The sequence below is a fragment of the Aythya ferina genome (assembly GCF_964211825.1).
Source record: "Aythya ferina genome assembly, chromosome: 4".
Taxonomy (NCBI): domain Eukaryota; kingdom Metazoa; phylum Chordata; class Aves; order Anseriformes; family Anatidae; genus Aythya; species Aythya ferina.
The window spans coordinates 31,058,122-31,072,553 of record NC_140300.1 but is presented as its reverse complement, the minus strand read 5'-3'; the positions used below and the strand labels follow the sequence as shown (position 1 = coordinate 31,072,553).

The window sequence follows — 14,432 nt, the reverse complement described above, 5'->3', positions numbered from 1 at the left end:
CAGCCGACTATCCACCATCACTCCCAGGTCCTTCTCTGCCTGGCAGCTTTCCAACCATTCCTCTCCCAGCCTGTAGCTCTGCTTGGGGTTATTGCGCCCCAGGTGCAGGACCCGGCACTTGGCCTTGTTAAACTTCATGCAGTTGACCTCAGCCCATCGGTCCAGCCTATCCAGATCCTCCTGCAGAGCTTTCCTACCCTCAAGCAGATCGACACACGCACCTAACTTGGTGTCATCTGCGAACTTACTGAGGGTGCACTCGATGCCCTCGTCCAGATCATCGATGAAGATATTAAAGAGGACCGGCCCCAGCACCGAGCCCTGGGGGACGCCACTAGTGACTGGCCTCCAACTGGACTTGGCTCCATTCACCACGACTCTTTGGGCCCGGCTATCCAGCCAGTTTCTAACCCAACGAAGCGTGCGCCAGTCCAAGCCAAGAGCAGCCAGTTTCTTGAGGAGAATGCTGTGGGAAACAGTGTCAAAAGCCTTGCTGAAGTCAAGGTAGACCACATCCACAGCCTTTCCCTCATCCACCCAGCGCGTCACTCTGTCATAGAAGGAGATCAGGTTCGTCAGGCATGACCTGCCTTTCATAAAGCCATGCTGACTGGGCCTGATCGCCTGCTTCCCCTTCAAGTGCTGCATGATGACTCTCAGGAGGATCTGCTCCATGAGCTTTCCTGGCACTGAGGTCAAACTGACAGGCCTGTAGTTTCCCGGGTCTGCCCTCCGGCCCTTCTTGTAGATGGGCGTCACGTTTGCTAGCCGCCAGTCGATTGGGACCTCCCCCGATAGCCAGGACTGTTGATAAATGAGGGACAGTGGCTTGGCCAGTTCCTCTGCCAGTTCCCTCAGTACCCTTGGGTGGATCCCATCCGGCCCCATCGACTTGTGCACATCCAAGTGCCGTACCAGGTCACCAACCAGTTCTTCATGGATAATGAGGGCCACATCCTGCTCCCCATCCCCTTCCACCAGCTCAGGGTACTGGGTATCCAGAGAACATCCGGTATTGCCGCTAAAGACTGAGGCAAAGAAGGCATTGAGCACCTCCGCCTTTTCCTCATCTCTTGTAACTAAGTTTCCCCCCGCATCCAGTAAAGGATGGAGATTCTCCTTAGTCCTCCTTTTTGTGTTGATGTATTTATAGAAACATTTTTTGTTACCTTTAACGGCAGTAGCCAGATTGAGCTCCAGATGAGCTTTGGCCTTCCTAATTTTGTCCCTGCACAGCCTCGCTACTTCTTTAAAGTCCTCCTTAGTGGCCTGCCCACTTTTCCAAAGCTTATAAACCCTCTTTTTCCTCCTAAGATCAAGCCACAATTCTCTGTTGAGCCAGGCCGGTCTTCTTCCCCGCCAGCTCGTCTTTGGGCACGTGGGTACAGACCGTTCCTGCGCCATGAAGACTTCCCTCTTGAAGATCGCCCAGCCTTCCTGGACCCCTCTGCCCTTCAGAACCGCCTCCCAAGGGACTCCACCAACCAGTGTCCTGAGCAGTTCAAAGTCAGCCCTCCGAAAGTCCAATACAGCGGTTTTACTGGTCCCCTTCCTGGCCTCACCAAGAATAGTGAACTCCACCATTGCGTGGTCACTCTGCCCGAGACAGCTCCCGACGATCACGTCCTCCACCAGTCCTTCTCTGTTTGTGAAGAGAAGGTCTAGCGGGGCACCTCCCCTGGTAGGCTCACTAACCAGCTGCGTCAGGAAGCTATCTTCCACGCTCTCCAGAAACCTCCTAGACTGCTTTCTCAGGGCTGTGTTGTGCTTCCAGGATATGTCAGGGAAGTTGAAGTCCCCCACGAGTACAAGAGCTGATGATTTTGCAACCTCTGTCAGCTGCCTGTAGAATTCCTCATCCGTCTCCTCATCCTGGTTCGGCGGTCTATAGCAGACCCCGACCAGGACACTAGCCTTGTTGTCCCTGCCGATCCTAACCCAAAGGGACTCGACCTTGTCATTCCCAACCTCGAGTTCTACAACCTCGAAAGACTCTCTAATATAGAGAGCCACACCACCACCCCTTCTATGCTGCCTGTCCCTTCTATAGAGCTTATAGCCAGGCATTGCAGCACTCCAGTCATGAGACTGGTCCCACCACGTCTCCGTGATGGCAACCAAGTCGTAGCCTGCCTGCCGCACGATGGCTTCCAGCTCCTCCTGTTTGTTACCCATGCTGCGTGCATTGGTGTAGATGCACTTCAGCTGGGCCATTGCCTTATCCTCCGGCCTTGCCATTGTTCCCCCTGGCACAGCCCCAACAATCCTAGCCTCAGCCCCATCCCCCTTCCTACCTAGTTTAAAGCCCTCTCAATGAGCCCTGCCAGTTCCTGGCCCAGGATCCTTTTTCCCCTAAAAGATAGGGACCCGTCTGCGGCCATCAGGCCAGGTGCTGAGTAAAGTGCCCCATGATCAAAAAACCCATGATTTCTGCGTTGGCACCAGCCCCGGAGCCACGTGTTTAACAGGTGGGCTTTCCGTGTCCTCTCTGAACCCCTCCCTGCCACCATAGGGATGGACGAAAACACCACCTGCACTCCCGCTCCATCCACTAATCGACCCATTCCCCTAAAGTCCCTTTTGATAGCCTTGAGGCTTCTCTCTTCGATGTTATCACTGCCCGCCTGGACTATTAAAAGGGGGTAGTAGTCAGAGGGGCGTACCAGGTTAGGAAGCTTCCTGGCAACGTCCCTGACCCTGGCCCCAGGGAGACAGCAGACTTCCCTACGGGTAGGGTCAGGCCGACAAATAGGGCCCTCTGTTCCCCTAAGAATCAAGTCACCAACAACAATAACCCTCCTGTCTTTCTTGGTGGAGGCAGTCCTGAGGCGCGGAGTCGACCTCCTCGCCCCAGGCATCCTCCTGGGAACATTTGCTACCTCTTCCTCACACACCGACCTCTCAATCTCTAGGGCCTCAAACCTGTTGTGTAAGGGCACCTGGGAAGGTGGGGCCGGAAGGGGAGAGCATCACCTGCGATGTCGAGCAGGGACCTGTTTCCATTCCTCCTCAGCTCCCAGATCCCCTCCCTCTGCCCGACGGGGACAGGGCAGGAGGTCCGCCCCCATTTGGGGAGTCTCACCTCGGCACCTCCCCTTGAGGCCCTGCAGGGAGTTACTCCAGAAGTCTATCTCCCGCTCACACTCCCTGATGGCCCACTCCAAGATTTCTGACAAATTTAAGAACATGCTTATTTAGATGGCCAATTCACAATCAGGAACAAATTTTATTGCAAACTGAAGGCAGGACAGTGCCTTGTGTGGTGCCCTCACCCATTAGCTCACCGGGGGCTGCCTCTGCTTTCACCTTATTTGTGCCTCATGGCCATATATCCCAAACCCACAAATTTAGGGAGAACAGTCAGGGGAACTAGGGAATCTGCTGAGAGCATCTGTGGCCAGCAGGCCCTGTGCACAAGGATGCCCACCTGCACCCCGGGCACCTAAGGCCCAGTCACCATGTGCTGTCAGTGCCCTCTTCACCTTGCTGAGCACCGTGCTCCATGCACACAAGAGGTACGTGGACAGAATTGCACGCCTGCCACACCAGGAAACTGGCATGAAAGCTAATACAACACCAGGCATATCTCTGCTGTAGAAAATATCCTTTTGCCATTAAAACTGAATTTGGTAAAGCACATGGAAGATCTTAATTTTGCTTTATGTGAAAATTGTCTTATGTGTTATGCTATAGCCTGCTTAGAAAACCCAGGCCAAACCCAATAACTCGGTATCAGGTGCTGTGGTCATGAAATAAGACTTCTTGGTAGAAAGGAACCGTGCCTTTTGATCAGAGGTAAAACATACTAAAAGCAAGAGTTAGAATGTGAATAAGAATTTAATATTTTTACATTGCCTTTAAGCTTCTATGAGGGAAAAGGTGAAATCTCTGATTAACTGAAGCCATTTGGGGGATTACACTACAACGAGTGGCTAGAGTTACACAGAGTACATATATTGTATCTATGCAGTTTTGGAGATTTGCCACCACAAGAATTCAAATCCAAGCCACCTGGCCATAAAGTGCAAGTGCAAACCTCTTGAAATTCAAATACTTAATCTTTGTCTCCAAATAAATACAACAGAAATGCTTTTAAAAATGTACAACCATCACTTGGTCTCTTATTATTACTGCAAAACCTTTAAATAAAAGATTTGATTTTATGATGTTTAGAGATTGTGTGATCAGTTACTTGCCTCTTGACTTTGCACAACCAGGTGGCAATGCACACCATGTGAAATAACCCAAATTAGGAAAGGGACATTCTAGGGATAAGCCAAGAGAGTAAATTACTAACAGCTCCTTAGGGCTGAGAAGCAAAAGGGAGGAACTGAACGTGGTTTGCGATATGCAAAGACAGGCATATATTTGACTTGACCAGTTAACAGAGACCATTTCAACAGCAGATAAGAGCTAATAGCGAGTGGATGGATGCTTGCCCTTTGCAGACTGATCAATAATAAGAAGCCTAGAAGATTTTCCTTAGAGAAGGAAAATCTGTCACTTTCTTCAATGGTCAGATCTTTTGCTGGCTCCACAATTTTCACCAGAAGAAATGGAAAATACTTCTGATGCCTGTGGCCAGCTGAGCAAATAAGGCACCTGCATAGCAAACACAGCCTCATACGAGCTGTTGCAATGCTCACCAAGTCAAAATTTCACCAGTAAATTGATAACACTGGTCTCTCATAGCTGACAAACTAAAATCAAATAAGAAAGATATCAGGGCTATATTCTACCTCCTCTTTACCAAAATGAATCACAGAGGGCCAGGAGGTGGGTTCTGTCTTCAGAAATTGAGCGCCCTGTACTCAAGTGTAGCCTGTAAATACACACCCTATCTAGAGAAAGCATCAAACTAAGTGCAGCAAGGAATTACATTCTTTAACATATTCCCTGTTCAGTAATTAACAGTCACACATGTTATGATCAGCTTCGTCCCCAAATAAAACCCAAATCCTCATCTTCTCCCCAGACACATCTCAGTAAACCTTTCCTTCTGCAAGCAGGCTCCTCTACAACCTTTCCCTCATCATTTCTGCCAAGGAAATACAGACTGAGATATCGAGACCATAGGTCTCTCAAGCCTGCACCTCACTACTTTTCCTCATGGTTTTGTCTTATTAATTTGTACTTAATAAGGGCTTAATAAGGGCTTACTTAAGTGTTTCTGTGATTCTTACATACATCTCCAAAAGCTTGCCTGTAAAGAAAAGGGAGATGCTAGAAAACCCCTGGGGAGCTAGAAGGCAACTGTGTTCCTTAAGTAATAAAATCCTGAAGTGAAGGTGTAGAACTGTATTCAGGTATCTTTGCCTGTATGTCATGCACTCTCACACAGAGAGTCTTACATGTCATTGAAACTGGAAACATCCAAGGATTTCAGGTGACAACAGCTACTGCACTACAGTATCCTCCTCTCTCTTTTTTTTCAGCAAGCCTACGCATCAGATGGCAAGCACCATACACCAATGACAGGTTTGATTTTATATCTTCCTCACAACTACATCGCATGCTATGCCTTATCCTCTAAAACTCCGCCAATGCTCAAGTGTAACGCGCTTACTGTCCCTCACACCCACTGACTGGTGGGCAGCTCACCCTGCCTTTATAGCCCTTCTTCATTGTGGCAGAAAGGCTTCAAAGCTAACAATTTCCAACTACATACTGGTCAGTTTTTCAAAAGAGAAGAGAAGAGGTGATGTCATCCTCAAAGATGCAAGGATAGGAATTTTTGTGGTTTGCTTAATATTAATACATGGATTTCTGCCACAGAAACCAAGGCAATCATCAAAGCAAATAATCCCAGTTAACACTCGGGAAAAAATGGGCATTAAAAATATTGTAAAAGAACCACTCTTCAAACTGATGTAACTGCTCCCACTTTACTAATAGAATTAATTCATAGTAGTACTTCATCCTTACAACAGCTGAAGGTAAAATCCTGGGCTATCTCTTCACAGACAGCATTGCTTACAAAACCTCTGTATGTTTTTGCACATATGCACAAGCTTCAAAACAGCAGCTTTTGTGGTACGACACGCCTGTTGCTGCATGATTAGTTACAGCTTCCTGATGGTTTTAAAACAAATAGCTGCAGTGACAGTTTGCTCTGTTTGATTTAAATTAACGTACAATAGCAAGTGTGTTGACCTTGGTTATCCAAATGACAGCTTGCAACCCACTCCTGAACAATATCTGAAACGTTTCTTTGCTGCCATCCGTTACATTTTCAGTGAAATTCAAGCTTATGCTTTTGCAAGGTGCCAAGCAAACTTCCCATTTCTGTTCAGTTTGGTTTGAGTTCAGTTCAGTTTGTTTAAGCTTCTCAGGAAGCTGATGTTCCTTAGCTTTTCATAGAGCTTTTGACTGCAAATGAAATTCCTAAATTCTCCAGTTGAACGATGACTCTCTCCTTCCCTTCACAGGATCCAGTTTTAGAGCAAAAAACCGTCGCATGTCTGTGTTTATCAGTTGTTCCTTCTTTGTCTAGATTTCCTTCCTCACTGCTTCACTTCTACATGGCTGTTCCAATATTCACCTTAGCAGGATCATTTTGCTACATTGGGAGGTTTCAATACACACTTTCATTGACCTTACAGACTTTCAGTATTATCCTGTGCCAATAAAACACTTCTGAACTAGTGCTAGCCCAAAGGAATCCTGTTCAGTGCAGCAGAGACGTACAGATTTTATTTCTGTCGATTACAGCTGTATTTCAAATTTCCAGCAAAATCCAGGAAAAAGAAATCTACAAATAGAGGACCTAAGTGAAAACTGTAGATGATACTTCAGCTGAGATACCTGGCATAGCCAGCTTCAGTGCAGGTCTATCCCATCTGTAAATCTAATAAAAAGTGGAGGTGGACATCTTCAGATAAGGAGGAGGAAAACAAACAAAAAAAAAACAAAACACAACCCTCACCCATAAAACATGGGGCAGATTTCACATAGCTTTTTTTTTTTTACATTCTTTCTGTCTCTTGGCTGCTTGATTATCAGCTACAAACTTATGCTACATTTTGACACAGCTGCTAGCCCATCCATGATAAAATAAATAAATAAAAAGTCCAACACACTTTGCAGGAGCCTGAATCATCAGGCTTAACCAGTCTGGCATAAGCTGAGCACCATTTTTAGTGACATGCAATCACTTATTACTGTCCCAGGACACCAAAGATCACCAAATCCACATTTGGCCTGAGTTCACCAAATGCATGAAAAGATGAGAACTGCCATCATAAGCAACTGTGACAGGCCAAAGACTGCAATCTCTGTCCAAGAAGCAGAGGTAAGCAGCAGTCCCATGGCAGGTAAGATCAGTGGAAACACAGTTCAGAAAAAGGGTTAATGAAGCAAACAAGTTGTCTGAACAAACAGAAGCTACTAGGTGTTTACATTTTCTTCAGTTATTCAATGTACTGTATCAGCTACTAGAGCTTCAAACAGAACAATTAAAACACATCTGAGAAGCCTTACAGAGTACTGGTGCCCCACACAATTATCTCCACAGCAAAACTCAGGGCTAATGTGTTGCAATACGCCATTCAAGCACCAAACACTTCCTTTCCTGTGATAGAAGATAATCCAGGAATTTAATTTGTGAACTCCCAGGTGGCTGTCTTCCACATTACACATGCCTGAGGGCAAATGAATCCTTTAATATTTTTTGCACCCTCGGGTGAATGTTCCAGACATGTTCCAAGAGGAGCTCCCCTTCATGTAACCACATCACACAACAACAAGCAAGGATTCATCCTGAAGCCAAGCTAAGATTTTATTAAAAGTTACCTAGAAACATTATTGTTTCAATATTTTACTTGCATGTCGTACTCTGACTTCCATTTCTTCAGAGTATATCTGAAAACGTCAGCTGAGTGAATTCTGCAATCCCTTCCTACATAATGGATGCTTCTGCAGTCAGGAATGAAGCACTTCAAAGGAAACTGGAGCCAACCCTTGCTGTTTGAGAGAAACTTAAGTGTCACAAAGTACATTAACAGGAGGGATTCTGTGCCTGTAAGGTTAGCATCCTTTTGGGTCCTTGAATACACCAGCTCTCATCTAATACCACAAGTGCAAAGGATGCTCCGAAGTTTATCACCTAGCTTTAAGGAAACCATGAAGTCCAGTCTGGCCAAAAGGTCTTGACACTGGTCCAAAAGCAAGCAAACACAGCCGCTGATACTGAATGAAAAAATAACCTGAGCAATCAAGAGTACTAAGGTACAGAATCATGTCTTCACAGGAGATCAAAAGGCTCCTTAAGTCATTAAAGCCCACTTGAAGAACCATCAAATGCACAAGGCCTTCCTTTGGTTATTTCATTTAAAAAAAAAATCACTGTGGAAGTAAACGATGCCACAATTTTAAAGTGATCCTTTATACATCATTGACAGAACTCCAGATAGTGGTTTGGGGTTTAGAAGGGGTGTTGATGGTTTGGTTATTTTTTTTGTTTTTCTTTTCCCCCAGTGTTCAGAGCACAGGCCCTTTATTTTTCCCCTGTAATACAATTGTATTTAAACTTCATATAGTTTTTAAACACACACCCATTCATCCTCTAAAAATAGATATACCCAGGAAAGCTACTCTGCTGTTCATACTAACGCACGTACTTACCATGCTCACACAATTACTCATGGCTGCAAAATGAAGGCTTGCACAGCTGGGCGTAACATCGGTACTCAAAGGAGCAAAGAGGGTACGTGGAGATCTGTGCTAGAAGTTTTAGCTAGGGGCAGCTGCTGACCTTCCAGAAGAGCAATGACAAAAATGGATTTTTCATGTGAATTTCCTAGGTAAAATGCAGTCGAAGCATCCATTTGCTGCTACATATGCACTGTGCCTAAGCGTGCTGGACAGAGCTCGCTTGGCTGGCCCAGAGTTTCCCAGATGCTTCAGAAGCATCACCCACCTTAAGGGTCAACACCAGGAGGGTGAGAGGGAACCTGCACAGCGCTCCCTGTACCCTGAGGGAACATTCTGCAGGGACACAACCTGGGACAGCATCCTCTACGGGAGCCGTTGCACTGGGAGAGCCTTGAGGAACACGGCTGGGCTAAAGCAGTGTTGCTGGCGGAGCTCACCAGTGCAAAGAGGTGCCTCGTAACACTGATTGCTTATGCATAGCACCCAAAGCCAGATTTTCCTCTGCAGGGAAGGAGAGAAGAGAAATAAAATGGTGGCAAGGCTAGTTAGGATGACACAGACAATAGAGACGTCAGTGGCTATTAACCAGTGCCCAGTAATGAAATAGGGACAGCACAGCAATGTCATACCAGGCATGATTTGATGGTGCCCACCTTCATACTGCTTTTGTGATCTTCAAGGGACGAGGTATCACTGCAAAAAAAGTAACAGTTTTTATTAGACAAATTGAGACATTAGCTTGGACGAGAGCTTGAAAACTTGCCTCATTTCTGCAAGAACATCAGCTGGTCTAATAAATTTTTCTCTCTTGGAACTCTTAAACTTTGACAGGCATTTGGCATGAGAAATACAAACTCTTCTCTCCAGCATGGCTTCAACACAATGATGCACACTTTGGTAAATGAGATCAGCTTATTACAGTGTTTCCTGTGAGGGCTAAGACTTTAGAGCAACCAGAAATTGAAACTGGAAGAGACTGATAATTAATGTATGAGTATGAAGTGGTCATTTTCAACTTTGAAACCATCTACTCTTTAGCTCACTAAAGTCCAGGTTTATAAAACTGACATCTTCCCATTGTTTTTCAAGGGCTGATTAAGAAAACATGTGATTTTAGTAACATACTGGGTCAGAACTCAGTTTATATCATTGTTCGGAAAATGTAGAGTACCAAAACCCATCCTGGGTGACTACGACTGACATTTAGGAAGACAGATGAAAGAAAGCAAGTGGAAATTAAAAGTTATCCCATGAATGCAGCTTGTCAAACACTTTTGCCTTTTTTTTTTTTTTTTTTTTAATCACCAAGCCAGTGAATGCCAAACAACCAAACCATAGGCCTCATATATTTCAACAAATTTATTTCAACAAATCTTTGTCTTTCCTACTCCCACTTTCTCAATTCCAACAGTACATTTCTGTCTCTCATTTTTACAGTTTTACAATCACAACGTAGAGATTCTGAAAGCACTCTGGAGAGCAGACAAGAAGGACCCTGATAAGCAGTAAAACAGGGCACTCAGACCAGTTGTTTTTCCTCTTAAACGCTGCAAACTCTGACATGGAAGATCTCTATTGATCTTTTGGCTTGAGTAAACCGTAAGGACTGTTGACAAAACAACTCTTTTCAGTGGTTTGTGGGGACGGAACAAGGGGCAATGGCCACAAAACGGAGCACAGAAAGTTCTGCACCAACATGTGCAAGAACTTCTTCACAGTGAGGTTGAGGGAGCACTGGAACAGGCTGCCCAGGGAAGTTGCAGAGTCTCCTTCTATGGAAATTTTCAAGACCCGTCTGGATGCCTACCTGGGCAACCTGCTCTAGGGAACCTGCTTTGGCAGCAGGGTTGGACCCAGTGGTCTCTCGAGGTCCCTTCCAACCCTTACAATCCTGTGATTATAAAGAAACAAAGCTTTTTTCTTCTAAGTTGCAAACAGGGGCATACAGGATACAAAATGACAGCCTTTAGGTCTGGTGGGATGTAATGTTTGAAACTAATCTTTCATTCCAAGTCTGAACGTGAAAGTTTCCCACTGAAAGAACTGAATTAAAAACAATATAAAAGCTAACTTTAAATCCTGCAGTCCAGGAGCTCTGGTCACATGTTCTGTTTCTAAGCTGTTTTACCAGTTTTTTAGGAGTTGTTTTCTGGGAATTAAATAACACCTGCCCATCTGCAATTGATATTTGAACAGATATTTTCTTGCACCTCTGAATAAGTTAGACTGGAAAAAAAACAAACAACAACAGTACACCGCTGCTAAGTAATAACCAATACTAAATACTTAATGAATTAAGCTTTGACAAAACAGACAGCACCAAAATTATACCCACATTACAAACATCTATCTTTTTTGAAGTATACAGTCTTGAAGCTACTTGTGATAAAATAATTTTGTCAGCAAGCATTTGTTGTTGTTGTTTTGTTGTTGGTTAGTTGGTTGGTTTGTTGTTTGTCTACTTTTTTAAATGCAAATGAAAGCTTAAATTGTGAGGTTCATCTTTGCTGGTATAGTCTTCAGGTGAAATCGTAGCCGTGAAAATCAACAAGGTCATTATTTCACTCTAAAAACTCAAAGTCAAGTCCTTTCCAGGATTCCATCTTGAAAGCAGTTCCAGGGTCAGGCAAGGACAAAGTTAAGGAGGACTATGAAAAAAATATGGAAGATGGACTTGGAAAATAATAGAAGCATTCATTTATGACAGGAAAAAAAAAAAAAAAAAAAAAAAAAAGACTGCCAAACTGTTACATATGCTGCTCTCAGGACCTTACTGTATGGCATGGCTATGAAAAATCAAACAATAATCATTTACAATCTTTTATTTCAAGAACATGCAGGTAATGTATAGGTTTAAGTAATCCGTGTTGTGCAGAATCTGCATGCGACAAATCTCATACAGATTGTATCCCAAAAAGAGATTTAGAACCTTTTGAAAAATCATTTTCCTATTTCAAATTTTACTTAAACACTACACAAGAAGCTTACTTTTACTAACCTGAAAAGATCCTAGATGATGACATCTCTAAGGATGAACCTTGCTCCTCAGGTTAGACTAAGCACCCAGTACTTCAACAATCACTGAATTATTAAAATGAGAAGAAACAGATCAATTTAACAAATGATAAAACAGTCATATGCAGAACTCATCTTTTCACAAATACAAACCAAAATACAGCTTTTCTCATGAAGCTCAGTGGAGCAATCTCAACTTTCAAGCCCTTCAGGTGAGAATTGCTGATTCTGTATTAAAGTTTCAGGACAAAAAATGCTTTGGACTGTAAATGGGCAAAAAACTAGACTGGCAAGGAATTTTGCACGTATCAGAAACCCCTTCCAGTAGATACATGACTAAATTTAAACAGTAGAAAGAGGATTTTTTTCCAGTTCCCTTACTTTGAGCAATATATTGACAACACCACACTTCTCTAACTCACAGCACAACAGTGCATAAAGCCACAATACCACCATCTGTGCCCTCAGAAAGGATTATGTTTGCACTATTTTCGAAAATTACTCAAGAGCCAAGAGCTGGATCTGCAATAGCTCATTCCACATAACCAGAGGACAGCCGGAACAAAGGTTTTGTATTCCTGTCTGGACTTTCTGTACCCACAAGAGCTACACTTGGTGAACACCGCAGAATGTGATTACGTCTTGGCTGACTTTATTCTCACACAAGCATACGCCTGGCATTGTTCAGCAGTAACAAGTTCAGTATTTGCTGCAGGCTGCTGCAGACTCACCACCTGCTTCACAGCTCAGCACACGTGCTTCTGCAGAAAACCATTCCCCATGCTACAAGCTAGCCAGAGGCCTTTCTGACACCACTGCAGGACCCAGCTAGAGTTAAGCAAGAATGTCCACACGCACTCAGCTACTGATTGATCGAATGAAAGGCTGAGAAAGAGATTGAATCAAAGCTAGAAATCTCTGAGAGGACAGGGAAAAAAAAAATACACAAACATTCTGCATGTTTGTTTTGCCTGCAGCAAACCTGTTCCTAAGCAGCACCAGTTAGAAAAAAAATCAGCGTGTTTCTGCCGTTAAACCATAAGCACAAATAGACTGGCACAGCTGGCTGGAGCTGTAGGAAAGAGCCTGGAAATGGCCACTGACAGATGGCTGACAAGGTCCCGCAGCCCACACAGACTTGTGCACGCAGACTGCCCACCGCTGCCCGCAGCCCAGTCTGGCCACGTCAACAGCACGCACACTGCCAGCAGTCCAACGTCGGCGTTCGAGAGGGGCCAGCTGAGGGGCTGCTACTGCTGAAGGTGCAGTCGGACTCTGCAATGAAAGGACAGGCAGGGGAATCCTGACCAGTTCTGCCACAGGATCTATAAAGACCCTGGGTCCCAATAGCCCGAGCACCCACTCACATGAGGACCTGCAGTGACAGTGAATCAGTGCCACTTAAACGCACACAAGTCTGTGGCACTATTTTTGGGAGGAAGGAGCAGAGAGAGATTGAAATCTGCTCTGTTGGTAGCTGCACAAAAGGAAAAAGCTATGCAACTCACATCAACACAATTTGTTTTGTCTTATCCGTCAAGCTCACTGTGGCAGCAACGCAAACGCAAGAACACAACGTGAAACCCTCAGAGCCAGACAGCCAAGTCATGAAGACAAACACAGCTGCCCTTTCTAAAGAGCCTGAAATCCAATAGGAAAAAGACCCTGAAATAGGTCAAGTGGTAGACTGAAAATACTGACTATGAAGGATGAGGACAGAGACAGCCACCACTTACTGTTTTACTGAAAGGTGTTTTCCTCTTTCATGTCCTCACTCAGTGAGGCAGCCATGCCTCACCCATGCTGGAGGAGCAAGGACAACAGCAGCCTGAGGAACGGCCAAAGCCATGAGCACTTGCATTCTTCAGAGCAAGGCCAGAAACAGGAAAGGCAATTCCCCTTTAGACAGAGCCCCACAGTCCACCACCTCTAAAAGCCCCAGCACATCCTCCTGCTGCATAGCCACTCTATCTCCCAACACACAAAAACAAGGGGAGTGGTGGTTCAGGGCAGCTGTTCTGCTGGACTCTCCTGTTTCATAAACCTTTTCTTTTTTTCAGCTGATAAGGAAGAAGATTCAACCCATCTGTATTTCTTTTACTGCCTATTTATAAGAGCTTATAAATTTTATCTCTCTCTCTACATCAACATGACAAATGTTGGAAGAAAAAAAAAAAAAAAAAACAAACCACAAAGGTTGTCCAACAGAATTAACAGACAAAAAAGCACCATTTGAAGAGAAATAAAAACGTTTAGGACTAGTCATAAGGCATAATTCATTCCAGGTCATGATTTCAAGAGACAGTTGTATCACTTTTCTGATGTGAGTGTTCAGCAAGTTAATTTATATTACCTTCCAAAATGAAAAGTCCTAAATCACTAGGGTTTAACTGTGTTTGCTAGCAAAAACACAGGCAGAGTGTTTCTCACCACAGCTGCAGTCAAACCAAAAACTGGGTGTGAAAGGTGGCCGTGGGGCCAGGCTCTGCCAAGGGTGCCAGTAAAACACAGGTGTCACAGGACTTAGTGCACCTGACTTCAGACTGTCACTGTGCTTTTTAAATTCAGCTGAGGGAGGGAGGGAGACCAGGCCATAAAGGAAAAGTTCATGTTTCTGCAAACGTTCAACACAAATCGTTTAATGACCCTTGACTTAAGTAACCCTTTGTTCACATTCTGCCTCTCACATTTTGGGTGCTCATAAGTATAAATAAGAAGGAGGTAATGAGATGGACAGGGAAAGGGCAATGAAGTTCAAGGCTTCT

The 14,432-nt window shown here is 44.5% G+C and overlaps 1 protein-coding gene across 1 annotated transcript in view; it reads right to left on the bottom strand.

Moving 5' to 3' along the window:
• Positions 1 to 14,432, bottom strand: part of CFAP299 (cilia and flagella associated protein 299) — a gene marked incomplete at its 5' end in the record, with an annotated part of 209,645 nt that overhangs the window by 166,628 nt on the left and 28,585 nt on the right. The window lies entirely within an intron of this gene.